Below are 16278 nucleotides of genomic sequence, written 5' to 3' on the forward strand. Positions count from 1 at the left end.
GGACTGTCAGGAGAGGCAGAGTCGGGAGGCTCGCTCTGCCACTCAGAGCTTTTGCCTCTGGGAAGCATCATTAAACTTCCTGCACCTCGGTTTCCTCATCTGTAAAATGGAAGTCTCTCCCCATAGAGTGTACTGAAGACTGAAGGATTAACTCACGCAAAATCTTCAAACAACGCCTCATGCTAAGCTCGCAGGCAATGCTAGGTATTGCTGTTGTTATTTGCATTACGATTATCACTGATGGGACGCTGACGGTGATAAGAAGCCAGAAGGGACACTGTCCACCGAGTAAAGTCCAGCATCCTGAGCACCTGTTCGAGCCCCATGTGCTCTGACTCACTTTTCCCATCATCTCCTAACAGAACTGGACGACCTGTCAGCAGATGCTCAACCAGCAGTTTGCACAAAGAAGGGAGTGAACCCAACGCAGACTCTCCCAGACCCTCCCCAAATGGCTGTGCACCGTGACCCTCAGCCAGCCCTTCATCCGGGATTCATACGACATGCAGGGTCCACTTGGGTCCTTTCCCAGGCTGGTCACAGTGTTGGGATGCATGGGTCAAATGGATTCTAACTGCAGGTGTGGATGGATCTCCCCACTCTGCCCGCCCATCCTTCTGGGTCCTCCTCAGGGGCAGGAAAGGAAGCTGGTGGTCATCTCACTGTAAGGCCACTGAAGACATTCTGCAGCCCTGCTCTGGGGGCGGCCTGAGGACCGCCCCCTTTCCATCTCGAGTCGCTCACTGGGATGTGGTGTCCAGGGTGGGAGGGGAGGCCAGCAGAACAGAAGCAGACGGCCCCAAATCCCACCCTTTACAAGACAGCCATCCCGTCTGGCCAAGACTAGAATAAACCAAGCCTACGGAGGAGCGAGGGTCGTGGTTGGGATGTTTAGTGACCAGATCTCTGAAATCGTAGTCACGGCTAAACGTTTTCTCTGTGGACACCTTCCTCCCTCTCTGTGTCGCCCCGATCCCTCTACCACTGAGCCTCCATGAATTTAATGACGGTGCCACTTACTTGCTTTGTCACCTGGTACCTCGGAGCATTATTTATGGGTGACAGTAATAACCCACCTTTATAGGGAACTGGTACGTGCCAGGCCCGTGGGTACCTCCACACTTAACCTTCCCAACAAAGCTCATCCCCATCTTACAGATGAGGAAACCGGACCTTCAATAACTTGTCCAGCGAGGCACAAACTCTAGTACATGGCAGGGCTGGACCTTGACCTCTCCCCAGCCTCGGACCAGTAAACTCAGCTCTTCACCTCCGGAAACTGTATCACTGGCTCTTTGAGAGCCATTGTTGGGTGGTCATGTTCCCGCTATTCTCAACAACCAGCCACGGATGGATTGCTTGACTCGCAAGACTGTTTTAAATAAAATAGAATGTGTTTCTCTTAGGGTGTCCAAATCCTTTAGAAGATCATTTCCAACTTGTTTCCAAAGAATCTCTGGATGGGATCAGTCCATTACTCCCAGCCTTGTAGTCAAGACCCCTCCCCTTGCACCCACGCCGACCTTTTCCCATCAGTGCAAGCTGTCTGGAGACAAAGCCACGAGCAAGGGGCAAAGACTCAAATCTATTTCAGGGAAGAATCTGAAGGCACTTGAGTAAAAGTTCTGCAAACAACACTACATTTAATTTTAGATGAGAACCCGACTGGCCCTTGCCCGTTAGTTTTGGTGATGTGTCATCGTTTAAAGTTTAAATATTCTTTGCATTTTCCTCCCAAGGCTGCAGTTACATTAGAGGCTGGCTCGAAGGACCAGATATTTATGGATGTGCATGTCTACTGATTAGGCCTGGCTGTCTGTGAGTTTTCCGAGCCACCGGGGAAGGTGTGCTTTGTACAGAGCGAGAGGGTATGTGTGAAATGTTCTTTGAATAATGAACGCGAGGTGCTCTGAGAAGACTTGACTTTATTTAGACATTCCGTTTCTTCGCAGTTTCCTCCCCGGAGGTCCCTTGGCTCTCTCTCCAGACAGTGTGTGTGTGGTAAGAAAAAGGCAGTGTGCGGGGTGGGGGGGGGGGCAGTCTGCAGGCATGGTGGGTTGTGACTGCAAATCAGGGGAACACAGATTTTTCTTACGAGGGAAATTGCATCATTCATACTTGAAAATCCCACGTGGAACAACTTGGTTAAATATTTATATGGTCCAGGTTACCCAGAGGTATTGCGGATCTTGGGGAAGAGTTAAAAAAAAAAAAAAAAAAAGGCCCACTTGATCAAAGATCAGAAGTTCACCCATGGCAATGGTCAGTGCAAAACTGCACCAAGGGTCTACACTCCAAAATATTTGCTGACATGGTACTCTCAATTTATTAAGCACTTTGCTGAGGCATCCTCTGTGGAGGGGAAGACCCATAAAAAAATTTCGTGCACTTACCAAAAAAAGTGCATCTATGTACTGAGTTATGGCTGTAGGACGAATCTCCCATATAAGGACGCTTGGGAGAGATTTCAGATTGTATCATCTTTGATTTATCTGGGCCCCAATACACTGAAGTATGTAACAATCTTGACTTGGAACTGCACTTCCTTCCTCCAAAGTCTCTCCCGCCTCCAAGACAGTGATTTCGGGCAGGATGCCCTTCTCACTTGTAAAGGGCGATAGAACCAGACAGCTGGCTGATTCTGTGATGCTGAAAACACCAGAGCTGTCCCCAGACACTGGGCTCCTTGTTAAACTCAATCCAGTAAATATCTTGGAAGCACTTTCTTTGTGCCAGACATTCCAGGGCATTTGGGAATCAAAGGTGAGATCAATACCACACACAACGAGTTTCAAGTCCCCTGGGAGGAGCCCAGGGGAAACCTTCCCTAACAGGTGGTGTTGTTGATGGATGGTTAGGATGGTGCCTCCTTCCTGTGTCCAGATGGAGACCGTCGCCTTGCCCCTCGTTTCTGCCCAGGACCCCTCTTCTGAAGTAGGCAGCTGGAGGGCACAGTGTCCTTCCCCACGCCAGGAGGGGGCCCGGGGCTCCTGTCAGCGTTGGGGCATGTGTGCCCAGAAGTGTAGGAGCGAGGTCCAGCCCTGTCCAGCCTTGGCCACTGCCCTCCCAGGTTCGGGCTGGAGCCTCCTGCCTCGGCGCCGGGCTCCTCGGGGTCGGGATGAGAGGAGGGATGCAGGGGGCAGTGGTGCTGTGGTCCAGAGTGGTCTCTTCATGCCAGGCACCGTTGCTGGCCTTCTCCAGGGGTGAGTCCCGAGCACAGCAGCTTTCCCCGACGTGGGGAACACCCTCGCTAGCTGGGCTCCTGTCTCCTCCCCTTAGCTCTGCTCCGGCTGTGCACCCCTGCACCCCAGGAGCTGCCTTCCTTCTGGGTTAGCCTGTCCCTTCTGCCGCGTCCGCTCAGCTTATGGGAAGGCTCGTGCCACCCTCCCACGCCACGATGCAGACGTGCCATCCGAACGTGCTAGCTGGCTCCCCTTGTCCTGCGGGGAGACCCCCCCACCCCAGGCAGGTGCTGAGTTCAGTCTTCTTCCAGGCCCACGCCCCCCAGTGCTGTGGTGCAGCAGTGGCACCACGAGGGTCTCTGGGGTGTGACCCCTCAGCCAGAGAACTTAGTGAGTTCTCTGCGACCCCGCACTTAGCTTGTGATCAGAATGTGGGGCTGGGGAAGGAGAAACGCTCTGTCTACTCAGACTCTCCTCTCCAGGAGAAAAGACGCCTGGAAAGAGCACGTGATGAAGTGTCTGATGGACGGTGCGGGCAGTGAGAAGTGTCTGATGGACGGTGCGGGCAGTGAGTTAAGCTCCGGAGGGTCTCGGGGAGGGAGAGGTCAGTTGGGATTTCCTCCTGGAATGCCAGGTGGAATTTGTTGCTGGATTGTAACAGGGCAGTCGCTACTTTCAAAAGGAGCTGCCTTTGATGTATTGTTTGCTCCCAGCTCTAAGATCAGATGTACCCACGACTTCCCCTGGTGCTCAAACAGGACATGCATGGAGATGAAACACTTGGCCTGGCTGAGCTCAGGGAAGGTCTGGTTATTAGGGGAGAAAATGTCCAGCCTGAAAGATGCCGGGTGACTCATAATGCAGAGAAGTTTCTTTGATGTGAGATGGGCATTTTTTATCTCGTGAGGTGTCAGCGTACTGCGTGGGGAGCTCCTATACGTGTGGGGCCCAGCAGATGCCCCAGGGGGTGTGCACAACCTGGGAAGAGTGTCTGGGCTCCCTGTGAGGGAGGACTTCCTGATTATCAGGACCTTCTTCCAACGCAAGCTGGAGAGCTCCTCATCACCAGAAGTGTTCAAGTAGAGTCTGCACAAGACAACGTGTGGTGCTGGACTCGATGCTTCTTGCCAGTCCTGATAAATTCAAAGCTCCTGGAAGCATAGGTCTGTAGAGACCTCAGACCCCTGGTGGTTTGGAAGCTCTGATGATTATTCAGCCCCGATTGCCTGGTCTTCATGAGCTGGACCATCATTTCTTCATCAGGGGATGACTGATGCTTTTATGGTTTGGTTTTCTCCCTGCGGGGTCAGATAAAGGTTAACCCTTTATCTCAGGAAGGCAGCAGGAGCAAGTGACAGGCTCAGAGTTGCATTTGTTTAGGGAGTGAGGGTTGGAATTCATACAACCCTATGTTTTATGAGCCTCCAGGAAAGGCTGTCATGGCAGCACCTGTAAGACAGGCTGGGCCCTGGGACCCTTTGCTGCAGTGCTGCAATGCTTGCATCTGGACACACCTCTCCTCGTCTCCTCGAGCAACAAAACACAAAGAAACTATAAGGGACTAAAAATAACTGCGTAACTGCGTGCCTGCCTGCTCGCGAATTGGGGCAAATTCTGGACAAGATACAAAGAGACCAAAAAAACCCAACTGCCACCCCCAAGAGCCAGGGAGCAAAACAGGGTGTCGGGAGCAAAAGCAGGGTCCTGTGTGTGCCCCCTGCACCCAGCACCACCAAAGGGGTGGGCAGAACACCTAAGCCACCCCTCCAGCCAGACCCGTGGACACACCCCTACCCTCACCCCACATAAGGAACCAGCTCGCGCCCCACCTTGGGAAGCAAGCAAGGGAACTTGTTTGTTCTCTCTCCTCCCTGCTGCAGCAGGGGCCCCAATAAAGCCTTGCCTGAATCTCTTGTCTGGCCTCTGATCAATTTCTATTGATTAAGGGGACCAAGAACCCTGGTCAGCAGCACCGGCACAGGCCAGAGCCCCAGGAGGGTGGAGGTACCCAGCTCTCCTGGCACGAATCGCCAAACCTGCCAAGATGCTCGTCACTTAAGTACTGCTTTATCCCGGGCCTTGGATTTGGAGGGAGAGGAGAGGGGGAGTTTTCACCTCTCTTGCAATGTATTTCTATGGTATAGCAGTTGCTTATAACATTTTTTAAAATGCAAAAAATATATTTTAACATTTCTCACTTGGAGCAAAATGATTCCCACTACTGTGCAGCTCCCTTAGGGGCTGGACTGGGTCATTAACCTAATAACACCCCCTGAACCCTGAAGCATGGCTAGTTCATCAGTTCACTACAATGGAATGATCTGGAAAGAAGGAATGCATAACTAGTCAAGCGAGTGTTGGTTTTATGGGTGACCAGTAGCGGGATGGCGGGGAGGGGGATGTTTTAGATCCAGAGTCTCTGATCATAACATTCCTGGGCTGCAGGGCACTTAGGAATCTCCTAGTCCAGCATTTTCTAACTGTGCTTCCCAGAGACCTAGGGGTCAGTGGGGGGTCTTCTCCCACCCCCTCTTCAACCGGAGCACCTCTGCTTTGCTCTGCTTTACAGACCTGGTTCAAGAGAGGAAAAAGTTCACGGGCATCGCTCCTTCCACGCAGCTCGGCCTGGCAGGTCTTCATGGGGATGGGGCAGTGAGACGCTCAGCCTTTTCTAAGAAAAGCCAGGGGTCCCAGGTGTAAAGGGTGGCTCAGGGTTTGTGGGGACATGGCACTGGGAGGCTCTGGAGAGCTGAGCACTTCCAGTCAGGGTCTTGCGGGGGCAGAAAGAGGACAAACTCTTTCCCATTCAGGGACCAACTGCTCGGCACTGGGATTCTGGACCTGCCATCAGCGGTCTGCTTTTGGCTGGCCTCAGGGTCCTGCACTTCCTGACCTGGTGCGGAAACGTGATGTGTGTGGACATTTCTCTGGGAGGCAGGGGCTGTCAGGTGAGAGGAAGCGGGCGGTGACTGTGATAATTACACTCCCAAAGGGGTTCAGAAGCCCTGCTGATGTTGGCTACATGGAGACCTTGAACCTCATCTCCTAGCTCCTTTCTCCAAGTAACTTCTTGAGCTGCCCTCGCGCTTCCTTCAGGGGGAGAACAAAATGCCCTCAAGCCTCGGAATTTGGAATCGTTATTGTGCCCTAGATTGCTTGTGTGTGTGTGTGTGTGTGTGTGTGTGTGTGTCTGTGTGTCTGTGTGTGTGTGTCTCTGTGTGTGTGTGTGTCTGTGTGTGTGTGTGTGTGTGTGTGTGTGTCTCTGTGTGTGTGTGTGTCTGTGTGTGTGTGTGTGTGTGAATGAGCTGGCATCTGTAAGCTGGTTGTGACTCAGGGCTGGAGCATCCGTGCTTCCTCCCTCGCCCTTCTTTCTGTTTGGACTCAGACTCCTCTGCTCTGAAGACACGTCTTTTCTGTTGCCCCCAGAGCTCTGTCTGTCCCCTGATCTGTGCTGTTCCTCAGGGCACAGGTCCAATGGCGTGCCAGCAACTGGGGCCAACGGCGGTAGCGGAAACCGAGACCAGTCTGGAAAAATATTTGTTTAATTAGCAGAAATGATCTGTGTGAGCCTCTGAGGGACCAGCATCCACTTTTAACTGGCTGGCCTGGAGCCGAGCCTGATGAGTTTTCCTGCAGGGCTGTTTTTGGTTTTGAACTGAGCGATGGGTGTTGGGCTCCAGCCTGAATGCCAGCCCGGAGAAGGCTGAAACGTGGCCCTGTGCTTGCCCTTGACTGGCAGTGCCGAGTGTACTTGAGGAGCCTCGAGGGACATGCAAAGGGGCGCTGGGTAATGTCGGCCCCGGGGGGCAGTGCCACACAGACTGTCCCTCTTGGGCGAGGGGTGCTGCTCTGTGGGTGTGGACTGCTAGCTGGAGAGGAAGATGACTCCAGGAGAATGACCTGTGGGTCACTGACCCCATCAATTACGGGACCCATGTTCCCTAAGGCATCTCTTGCTATGGGGGAGGGCAGAAGCCTCAGGTCCTCAGAGGGAAATCCATGGGGGTCACCGAGCCACACAGAGCGAGGCAAGTGGATGGTCCCACTGGGTCATCTCAGATTTGGCTTTAAATCAAAGCAGCCTATGGAAATCCCAAGGTTCCAAAGAGAATGTGCTGGAAAGAGAGGGGATAAGGCCAGGGAAACCCACTGGTTCTCAAGCCCGAGATTTGGATCGCTAGGGACCCACAGAATGGTCCACATCATTCTCAGACCCTAAAACCACCCTTGTCTCCCTAGGACTCCACTCGGGACTCTGGGCTGTCCTGTGTCCATCAGGGCTTTTTGGGTGAGAGCCCTTGGGGTCACCTTGGAGCAGCATTGCCATTTTCCAAGAGGTATAGTTTACAGAAAGGTAGATTTTCTCCAGGGACCTACCCTCTAACCCTTCATAACCAGTCCCTTTATCATGCCTCCTCGAATTATCCTAATAGGAAAACCATCCTTTCTGGACTTTCCTATAAGTGAGGTTTGACAGTCTCATGTTCTAAGAACAAAGCTCCTCAAACACATGTGCTGGAGAGCAAACAAGCGATGGAAAGTTAAAAAAAATCCTGGGGCTCAGGGCCACAGTATTATATGGAATTACAGCCCACACTCGCTGGACTGGTGCTGGGTAGGACACGTGGGCACATGACCGGGTTCACAGGGGCATGGATGAGAACAGGATTGCCAGCCTATCTCCTGGGATCCCTCACCGAGTGCAGGCGACTAACTGGAAATCATTTGCCCTGGGGACCCAGCCCGGATAATTACACTGAAAACCTCCCATGGTCCTATGTGTACCCAGCCTCCCAGCCACAGGTAGGGGGATGTCAGACCAGAGAGACCCTGCTGCATGACACAATACTATATATAGAAAACCCTAGGGGGCTTCCCTGGTGGCGCAGTGGTTGAGAATCTGCCTGCCAATGCAGGGGACACGGGTTCGAGCCCTGGTCTGGGAAGATCCCACATGCCGCGGAGCAACTAGGCCCGTGAGCCACAACTACTGAGCCTGCACGCCTGGAGCCTGTGCTCCGCAACAAGAGAGGACGCAACAGTGAGAAGCCCGCGCACCGCAATGAAGAGTGGCCCCCGCTCGCCACAACTAGAGAAAGCCCTCGCACAGAAACGAAGACCCAACACAGCCAAAAATAAAAATAAATAAATAAATTAATTAATTAACAACAACAACAACAACAAAGGCAGATGCTTGCTTTAAAAAAGAAACAAACAAAAAACCCCCTAAAGTCTCCAAAAAAAACTATTAGAACTAGTAAATGAATTCAGTAAAGTTGTAGGACACAAGATTAATATACAGAAATCTGTTGCTTTTCTATACACTGATAATGAACTATAAGAAAGAGAAGCAAGAAAATAATCCCATTCACAATCGCATTAAAAAAATACCTAGGAATAAACTTAACCAAGGAGGTGAAAGACCCACACTCTGAAAACTGTAAAACAATAATGAAGGAAATTGAAGATGATGCAAAGAAATGGCAAGATATCCTGTGTTCATGGGTTGGAAGAATTTAATATTGTTAAAATGCCCATACTACCCAAAGAAATCTACAGACTTAATGCAATCCCTATCAAAATACCCATGACATTTTTCACAGAACTAGAACAAATCATCCTAAAATTTATATGGAACCAAAAAGACCCCAAATTCCCAAAACAACCTTGATAAAGAAAAACAGAGCTGGAGGTGTCACAGGCCCAGAATTCAGATTATACTACAAAGCTACAGTAAGCAAAACAGCATGGTACTGGCACAAAAACAGACACATAGATCAATGGAACAGAATAGAGAGCCCAGAAATAAACCCACACTTATATGGTCAATTAATCTATGACAAAGGGGGCAAGAATAATCAATGGAGGAAAGACAGTTTCTTCAATAAGTGGTGCTGGCAAAACTGGACAGCTACATGTGAAAGACTGAAATTAGAACATTTCCTCACACCATATACAAAAATAAACTCAAAATGGATTAAAGACCTAAATGTAAGACCTGAAACCATAAACTCCTAGAAGAAAACATAGGCAGAACACTCTTTGACATAAATCAAAGCAACATTTTAAAAAAATCTGTCATCTAAGGCAAAATAAATGAAAGCAAAAGTAAAGAAAATGGGACCTAATTAAAATTAAAAGCTTTTGTACAGCAAAGGAAACCAAGCAAAGCAAAAAAGACAATCTACTGAATGGGAGAAAATATTTGCAAATGACATGACCTATAAGAGGTTAATATTCAAAGTACATAAACAGCTCATACAACTCAACACACACACACACAGCCAAACAATCTGATTAAAAATGGGCAGAAGACCTGATAGACATTTTCCCAAACAAGACATACAGATGGCCAACAGGCACATAAAAAAATGCTCAACATCATTAGTCATCAGAGAAATGCAAATCAAAACCACAATGATATACCACCTCACACCTTTCAAAATGGCTATCATCAAAAAGTCTACAAACAACAAATATTGGTGAGGATGTGGAGAAAAGGGAACCCTCTTACACTGTTGGTGGGAATGTAAATTGGTGCAGCCGCTATGGAGAACAGTATGGAGGTTCCTCAAAAACCTAAAAATAGAACTACCATATGACCCGGCAATTCCACTCCTGGGTATATATCCAAAAAAAAAAAAAAAAAAACCAAACCAAAACCACTAATTTGAAAAGAGACAGGCACCCTAATGTTCATAGCAGCATTATTTACAATAGCCAAGAAATGGAAGCAACCCAAGTGTCCAACAGCAGATGAACGGATAAAGAAAGTGTGGTATATATACACAATGGAATACTTGTCAGCCATAAAAAAGAATGAAGTGTTACCATTTGCAACAACATGGATGGACCTAGAGGGTATTATGCTTAGTGAAATAAGTCAGAAAGACAAATACTCTGTTACCACTTATATGTGGAATGTAAAAAACAAAACAAATGTACATAACAAAACAGAAGTAGACTCACTGATATAGAGAACACACTAGTGGTTACCAGTGGGGAGAAGAAAGCAGGGAGGGTTGAGATGGGGTAGGGGGTTAAGAGATACAAACTATTAATGTCTAAAATAAATAAGCTACAAGGATATATTGCATAACACAGGGAATATAGCCATTATTTTATAACTATAAATGGAATATAATCTGTAAACATATTGACTCACTATGTTGTATACCTGAAACTAATATAATATTGTAAATCAACTCTACTTCAATAAAAAATAAAATAAAATCAACGTCTTCAAGGCAAAGAGAGACGCTGCTGGCGTATTAGCCAGGGTTCTCCAACAGGGTATATAGAGATATAGGAGATTCATGCTAGGAATCGACTCACGTGATTATGGAGGCTGAGAAGTCAGAAGTCCCACCATCTGAGAGGCCCAGGAGAGCTGGGGTGTGATTCAGTCCAAGTCCGAAGGCCTGAGAACCACAAGCACCAACGTCTGAGGGCAGGAGAAGCTGGACGTCCCCGCTCAACAGAGAGAGTGAATTCCCCTTCCTCCACCTTTGGTTCCACGTGGGTCCTCAAAGAATTGAACGTGGTCCATCACCTTGGGGAGGGGGATCAGCTTTCCTCACCCACTGATTCAAATGTGAATCTCTTCTAGAAGCGCCCTCGTAGCCACAGGCAGAAATCATATTTTACCAGCTACCTGGGCATCAGTCAGCCCCATGAGGTTGACACCTAAAATCAACCATCACACCAGCTGAAGTAGCAAGAGAGAAAAAGGGTCAGGGTTGGGTTCAACGGCCACCCTATTAGATTCCAAGACTTTTCACCCTTGGCTGAGACAGGCCGGTGGTGATGCAGGAGGAAAGAGTTCGGGAAGGATGTGATTCTCTCCGCGTGGATGTGAGTTGTGTTTTTATGAAGAAGCTGTAGAAACACTCAGTGTCCCAGAGGCAGAGGGTTGGGGTGGGGAGCTGAATCCCTTTGTGGCTTTTCCAACGCTTGTAAAAACAACTTCATGGCACCTCAGACATGCCAGCACCTGTCAGAACCCCTCCCTCCGAGGTTGGGGTCCAAGGCCCACGTTTCCGCGTTTTAACAATCCCAGCTGTTCCCTTTGCTGCCTCAGCCTCTTTTTACCTTTTGAGTCACCAGTGTAGCAATTTTATACCTTATGTAACTATATGTATTGAATCTTCTCCATTCGTGTACTTGGCATGGGCTGTCTTCTGTCTGAAACCCGCCCTGCGCCTTTGCAGTTTGTGGGTGTGAGCGAGTCCACCCCGGCCTGGAGGAGGGGGGAGGGGAGCCCAGTGGAGGCTGGAGGCTACAGGTCAGCGAGGAGAGAGTCTGGAAGGCAGTCTGTCACTCCTGCTGCCTGAGGCTCTGGGGCCCTGAGTGGTTAGGGGCCTGGGTGGTGTCGAGAGAGGGAGGAATCAGGAGACCTCTCCTCTCTTAGTCCTGGGCTGCATTGGGGGCTGCGTGTTGCATGCTTTGCTGCCTCTTCTGCCCCTTCCGTGTCAATGTCCCTGCAAAGAGCAAGTCACCAGAGCACGTCTAACTCCCGACCCCGCTGCCTGCCACCAGCCACTGCTGCTTGTTCCCTGGTGCCTTCAGCGGCCCTTGTTAGGACTGGGAGAGTGGCTCTGGGGTCTGGCCTGGGAGAGACTGAGTTCCTCCGTGCCTGGTGCCTGGGTCCTGTCCTGACCACCAGTCCTCAGGGAACTCCGGTCCCTTCTGCAAACCCACACCCCCTGGACTGCCCCGACCGGTTCTCCTGGTAGCTCCAACTGGTTCTACAGGCTGAGGCTGCCTGGGCTCACGCTGGGCCCTAGGGAGGTCTGGAAGCTGCCAGAAAAGTGAGGGCCTTGTGGGAATGAGGCAGGCTTGGAGGCTCCCTGTTACGTGCCCCCGAATTCCCGTGTTGAAGCCCTAACCCCTCCCCCAGCACCTCAGAATATGACTATTTGGAAACAGGGTCTTTACAGAGGTGATTCGTTAAAATGAGGCCCATAATCTGGCTGGTGTCCCTATAAGAAAAGATTAGGACACAGGGAGAAGCCAGGAGTGCGTGTGCCCAGAGGGATGGCCACGTGAAGAGGGTGCCCGTCTGCACAGCAAGGAGAGAGGCCTCCGAGGAGACCAGCTGTGCTGACACCTTGATCTCGGACTCCCAGACTCCAGACTGAGAGGCAGTGCCTGTCTGTTGTTTCAGCCCCCGTGTGGTGTTCTGGTATGGCAGCCGCAGTGGACTAAACCGGTCCCCAGCATCTTCTCCAGCTGATCTGAGTCCTCCTTGTGCTGGTTTCCCTCTGTATTAGTTTCCTGCATGTGACAAATTACCACAAACTCAGTGGCTTGAAACAACACAGATGCATTCTCCGACGGTCCAGGAGGTCAGAAGTCTAGAACTAAGGCTTTGAGGGGCTGGTTCTTTCTGGAGGTGTCGGGGAGAATCCGTTTCCTTGCCTTTTTCTAGAGGCTGCACAGTCCCTGGCTCGTGGCCCCTTCCTCACCTACTCCACCATCCGTGAGCTCCTGCTGCTGATCTGACCCTCCTGCCTGCCCCTTGGAAGGAAAAGCTGGTGGTATAGTTTCAGTCCAAACCCGAAGCAGGGGAGCTGCTGTCCGAGGGCAGGGAAGACGGAGGCCCATGTGCGATGACCCCGTGGTCACACTGGCTATAATCCAACCGCATAACCCAGGGATTCTCCCAGCTCAAGACTTTTAGTTTAGTCATATCTGCAAAGTCCCTTTTGCCTTGTGAGTCCCAGGTCCTGGGGATTAGGATGACATCTTTGGGGAGGTATGGTGTGGTTCAGCCCCACTCCCCTTTCCATTCCAGCTCCCTAACTCATGCCTCCTTACAAATCTTCAGGAGCTGCCGGGGAAGCAAAAGATACGAGGTGTCCCGGCCTCCCACCCAGGCACTGCTTCCACATCGTCCCCACTAGGCCTCCACAGTGGGGGGCCAGTGAGAAGAAAGGCCTAGTCTTGCTCTGCAAGTCCATCCACTGTGGCAGAGAAATGCTGAATGGCTAAAAGGAGTGATTTAAAGTCAGGGTCTGGGCTCTGGGCATTGCCCTCTGAGTGCAGGTGCACAGCCGGCAGGGGCTTTCACGGTGCCCGAGAGGCCCCGCAGGGGAGGGACGAGTGAGCTGGTTACCAAGTGGCTCTCTGGCCCCTTATCAGCGGTGGGAACTTGGAGGAGTCACCGGAGCCCTAAGCCTCAGTGGCCTCATCTGGAAAATGGGGACAATGGTGCCTACCTCACTGGGTTTGTCATGGGAATTAATTGGAAATTTCTTTTTTGCATGGAAAGAGCTCGGCAGAAAGCCGAGCACTTACTGAGGGTTCAGTGAATGCTGGTCATAATGCTGATATTCAGAATCTCCGCTCTTTCGTCTGTTCAGCCCTGCAGCATTCAGGGAGCTGACCAGGCCGTGTGGCTGCTGTGTGAGTGTGCATGTGTGTGTGAGCATGTGTGCGTGTGTACAGGGATGGGTGCTATGAGACCGCTGAATCTCCCAGTGCAGTCCTGATTTCCTGCAAGGGCCCCTCACAGACCCCTGCCCCAAATGTGGGGTCCTGACGGACCTTCCTTTCCTCCCCCTTAGTTCAGGCACTCCACTCCGATGAGAGGAGACTGCATGAAACTGACTTCATCCCTCCACCCCGAGGCCCCCGTGTATCCTCGGGGTTGACCCAGCATTAGTCACCCTGCGTGACTGCTGAGCCGTGCACCGGCTGCGACGCACCCCACGTGCAGACAGAGGCTCCGCGCTCCTGGAAGGTGCCTGTGTGTCAGCGCCCCGTGGTGCGCTGGGAGGGGTGTGTGTGTGTGATTGTGGGTGAGGGGTTGTGTGCGAGTGCATGTAAGTGCGAATATATGAGTGTGAGTGAGCTTGAGAGTGTGAGCGTGCAGCGGGCAGGCCGTGCGGGGCCAGCCCCCTCCGGCACCGAGTGGAAGCAGCCCCGGGGCGGGGGCGAGAGCAGAGTGCGCAGGGCTCACAGGGGCTGGAGTCTGAGCGTGAACCTGCTCTCCTCCCCGATGCTGGGGAACTGACCCCAGTCCCAAGTGACTGAGACGTGATTTCAGGCTCGGCTATCCCGCTGCCTCCGTGGAGGCCCCGGTTCTGGGTTTGCGAAAGATGAGGGAGGCTGGGACTCTCTGGGGAGCGGACGGCGGCCATGAAGGAGCAAAGGCCGCGGGGTGAGACTCACCTGGTCCGTGTGGCCTCCGGCAAAGGCAGGCCGCCCTGCGCGCTTCGGTTCCTGATGTGGAACCGGGCCGTGGTCCCCGCCTCCTTGGGCGCAGGAGAGGATTCAGTGAGGGGATGTCGGTGGGTTCCCATCACACAAGGAAGGGCCCAGCGCCCTGCTTGCTCAGCACTCAGAAATCCCATAATTACCAGGTCTCTCGCCTGGCACAGCACCTGCAGGCCTGCTCTCCCCCCACGCCCATCCCGTGCTCCCCTCCCCCTCTGCAATCTCTGCACGACGAGGCCGGGAGAAAGTCCTGCCAAAAAGCTCCCTCACCGGGGCGGAGGCGGCCCGGCCAGGTTCCTGTTTGCCTAAACCAAAGCCGCAAGCCCTTCAAAGGAACCTAGCAAACCCGGATGGAACGGCTTGTTTTTTCCCACACAGAAGGAGAAGGAGACAGAAAAGTGTGCGAAGTCAGGCTCCACTAAGCTCACAAAAGGCTTTTTGTTCCAGCTGAGACGGGTGAAAAAAAATCACAGAATTGGGAGAGGGTGTGTGCTTGTTTCTCTGCTCTCAGTGTTTAGGTAAAACCAGCCCCACCTGGCTTCCCTCCCCATCTGCCACCCCGAATCCTCTACCAATTAACCCTCTTCGTCTGCCTTAGAGAACTCTAGAGCCACCCAGCCAGCAGGGACTTCTGAGGTCTTTAGTCCAGCTGAATTTTAATTTTCCAAATAATGATACGTGATACTTATTAGATTATATAGCTCTGCAGTACTTGTGCATGTTTTGTATTGTTGGGAGTGATGCAACTAAGGCTCCTGCCTAAGGTTAACCAGCTGGTCCCTGGCTGAGCCGGGGCTGGAAGCAGGTCACTTGGGACTCAGCTCGGGCTTAGCCTGTGATCCTCCACTGTCATTTCTGAACTGATGTGGACAGTCTGCTTGTTCCCGACCCTTTTGTCTATAGTGAAGAGAGATCTATATTAAGATTTGTTTGTTCCCATGAAATCATAAATCCCTCTAGGCAGGTCACTGTGTGCCTGGCACCCCTGCAGTTGTGCAGCGCACAACCTGTGAGAGGGAGCAGGGCGGGCCTGCTTCCAGGGTTAATCCAATAGTGTTAATTCATCCCTCTGGCATGCGTGGAACAATGCCCTTGGGGGGAAATTATGCCTTTGCTCCTGAGACTGGGGCTCCTAATGCACATAATCTAGTATAACTGGGCCCACCTGTGTGGAAAGAAACCAGGAAGTAAGGGCTTCTCAGTCCCAGACACCCTGGCTGGGGAGGCTCTTGTGCTCTTAGCCAGGCTGGGCTTAGGGGGAGGTGGGTGTGTGGACAGGGGAACCATCCTTAGGGGCAGACAGGAGGGTGTTTCTGGGGGGCTCTGATGGGGCAGAGCTCTCAGGCCCAAGGCAGCTAGAGAAGGAAGAATTCAGTAGTTCCTGTCTTGACTCAGAAGCAGCCCTGTGAGTTGATGAGCTCTCCTCCCTCTCCATTATAAGCTCCATTTCTTCATCTGTTAAAATGAACAGAGCTCCCCTCGGGCTCATGTGCAGGCCCACTGTCCACTGGGCCACGGAGGAAGGCCCTGGCCTTGTGGGAAGAGTCTCAGAAAGGCAACCTTGCCATGGCCGCAGGACCGAGGGCAGAGTAAGGACTAATGGTGAGAATTTCTGGAGGGCACATTTTATCCCAATGGTGGGAAGAAGTTTCCATCAGTAATAAGAAAACCCTACAATCGAGGTACGGACGCCCTGGCATCTCGGCCCTCTCTGTCCCTCCCTAACTGAGCTACTGCTGGGAGTGTGTGTGTGTGTGTGTGTGTGTGTGTGTATAGCTTAATGACACATCAAAAGTGTGCTGTGCAATCACATTCATGGTAAAAAAAAAAAAGGAAGCTTTTTTATCCTCAGGTTCTGTTAAAGTAGATATATCTT

General features: G+C 51.4%; 1 long non-coding RNA gene across 2 annotated transcripts; it reads right to left on the minus strand.

The window, feature by feature from the left end:
• Nucleotides 1-1852: 1852 nt before the first annotated feature.
• On the minus strand, nucleotides 1853-14628 carry LOC132360283 (uncharacterized). 2 transcript variants are annotated; one of them, XR_009501066.1, is made up of 3 exons: nucleotides 14358-14628; nucleotides 10518-10603; nucleotides 1853-4480 (listed from the first exon to the last, which is right to left on the minus strand). It is a non-coding gene; the product is annotated as an uncharacterized LOC132360283 (long non-coding RNA). The 2 variants fall into 2 exon arrangements; XR_009501065.1 differs by having other exon boundaries at nucleotides 10518-12458.
• Nucleotides 14629-16278: the final 1650 nt, after the last annotated feature.

The sequence above is a fragment of the Balaenoptera ricei genome, chromosome 2 (assembly GCF_028023285.1).
Source record: "Balaenoptera ricei isolate mBalRic1 chromosome 2, mBalRic1.hap2, whole genome shotgun sequence".
NCBI classification, from domain to species: domain Eukaryota; kingdom Metazoa; phylum Chordata; class Mammalia; order Artiodactyla; family Balaenopteridae; genus Balaenoptera; species Balaenoptera ricei.